Genomic DNA, 2,697 nt, shown 5'->3' with positions numbered 1-2,697 from the left:
AGCCGGAGCGAAGTTGTGCAAGTGTTGTGCGAGTCTCCCGAGGCAAATGAAGCTCCGTCTCGTCTATGTCCGGGGGTGGTATGCCTAGAACGGCATTCACAGGTCTAGAGTCTACATAACTCGAGACTGAGTCCCTGTAAATGCCGTTCAGGGCATGTCGGTAAGCTGTCGGGTCCAGAGGTTGCTTGATGAACCTCTGGACTTCGTCCGTCAGTTCATATAGATGCCTCCTGACGTGCCTAGGCGAGGGCTCCTCTGCAAGCAGCTGTCTGCTTGGGTGGCCACTTCTGTGGCTCCCGATCAGGAACTGCTATATTGTGCTCCTTTACGGGGAGCATTTGCGCCTCGCCGTGTAGATGGTGTTCGGGCGACATCAGGAGGCATCCTGTCGCTGTCCTGAGTGCGGTGTTCTGTGCAGTCTGTAGCTTCGTCCATTGCGTCCTACTAGTCCCCGGCGACCACACTGGCGCTGCGTAGTTCAAAACCGGCGGGCCTATTGCCTTGCATGTTGCCAGCAACGTTTCTTTGTCTTTGCCCCAAGTACTGCCGGCTAGCGACTTGAGGACATTGTTGCGGCTCTGTACTTTATTGACAATAGCGGTTGCGTGCGCAGAGAAGGAGAGCAGGCTGTCGAATGTTACTCCGAGTATTTTGGGGTTATTCACCGTCGGAATTGGTGTATCATCGACGTGAATCCCCAGCGGTAGCCTGACCTCCTTCGTCCAGGTTGTGAACAGGGTCGCGGAGGATTTCATAGGGGAGAGGGCTAAACACTTTGCAGTGAAGAAGCGAGAAAGTTCGGAGGGATACCCATTTACTTTCGAACACAGGTCATCAATTCCATTCCCAGTCACCATGATCGAGCAATCGTCAGCATAAGACACAATCGAGACTCCCTCTGGTGGTTGAGGGAGCTTTGAAATGTAAAAGTTAAACAGTAGCGGGGAAAGGACACCACCCTGTGGAACCCCCTGTTTTATTTTTTCTCTGTTTACTCGTTTTGTCTCTAAAAATTACCGACGAATGTCGACCACTCAGATAATTTGCCGACCACCGTTTGAGCCTCTGTGGGAGAGAGGAGGCCTCTATATATTCTAGTAGCGTGGAATGGCAGACGGTGTCAAACGCCTTTGACAAGTCCAACGCTACTAGAATCGTTCTCTCACTGAGTGTTTATGGCGTTAAGTGCTGTTGTTGTAGTGTGCACTTTACGGAAACCATGCTGATGCTTCGCTGGGGTCAGGTGGTTTGTGAAGTACGGGAGTAGCAAGGCTTCGAGTGTCTTCGCTACCGGGGAAAGGAGTGTTATCGGACGATAAGAATCTCCTTTGTTGGCAGGTTTCCCCGGTTTGAGCAGTGGGACCACTCTCCCCACCTTCCAGATGTCTGGGATGATGAGAGTGGCTATAGACAGGTTGAGGACCTCCGTTAGGTACGCTACCGACGCAGGACCCAAATTTTTCAGCATCAGCATGCATATTCCGTCGGGACCCATGGCTTTGGAGGCTTTCGCCTTACCGATGGCCACCTGAATTTCACCGCAAGTGAAAGCAAGGGGGGCACAGGTTGTTGGCAGTTTGTGCAGCCTTCTGGTCACTCGACGCTTGGCTTTGTCCACCGGAGGATGCAGTATGAACTGCCGGCTAAAATATTTCGACTCTGTCGTCGTGCTTCGTCGGATTGGACAGCGACCTCACGGTTGACCAAAGCTTGCTCACACCAGAGGTGAAGTTACAGGTCTTCAGATGCTCCTCCCACTTCTTCCGCTTATGTACGTTTACTAGTTGCCGAATCTCCGCGTTGAGATCCCTGATACGGGGATCTCCGGGATCGGCCTGACGAAGGCTATCACGCTCAACGGCTAGAACAGCCGCTTTGGCAGGGAAGTTTGGACGTGGGTCCGTTATACATCCTGCCGGTATGAAGCGAGCTGCAGCAGCAGTGACAGCCCTGCCGAGATGGACGTCGGTTGGTGTGGGGAGCGCTGTGAAGGTGTTTTCGGTAAACTCCGCGTAACCTTTCCAATCAGCTTTAGAAAAGTTGATATAGGTCCGGTGTTTGGCGGAGGCAAAGTCGGTTGGTTTATCTATCGAGATGACTATGGGTAGGTGGTCTGATGCTAGAGTCAGCATAGGTCGCCATGTTATGCTGTTTATCAAACCAGCGCTGACTATTGTGATGTCTGGCGAGCTACTGCAGTTACCCATAATCCTGGTGGGTGCGTCGTCGTTCATTGTGCAGAATGTCGAATCGTCTATCTGCTCAGCCAAGTCTGTTCCCCTACGATCGTTTGACAGGCTTGAGTGCCAAAGATCGTGGTGCGCATTAAAGTCACCTACTACCATACGGTTTTCACCTCTGAGGAGCGCACCTATATCAGGGTGATATCCTGCCGGGCAGCAGGTGACAGGGGGTATGTATATGTTAAATATTTCGAGCTCAACATCGCCTGACCGGATAGCGATGCCGTGACATTCTAGGGTGGTATCCCTGCCTCTTTTGGAAATTTGCGCAGGTAAATTCCATATGGCGGGAAATCTTGACACGAAGGAATCTGAAATCAGCAAATTGAAGCATTTGCAGGTAAACTATAGCTATTATTAACTAGCTTACCGGAAAGGTATAAATATTGTGGCGAATACTGCGGCAACACAAAGCGAACAACGAGAAATAGGCAGAATGTTCGAGGAATGACGT

Source organism: Rhagoletis pomonella, unplaced genomic scaffold (assembly GCF_013731165.1).
Source record: "Rhagoletis pomonella isolate Grant_MI unplaced genomic scaffold, Rhpom_1.0 Rhpom_scaffold_00010, whole genome shotgun sequence".
Lineage (NCBI taxonomy): Eukaryota > Metazoa > Arthropoda > Insecta > Diptera > Tephritidae > Rhagoletis > Rhagoletis pomonella.
The sequence above is the reverse complement of the archived record's forward strand: the minus strand, read 5'-3'. Positions refer to the sequence as shown.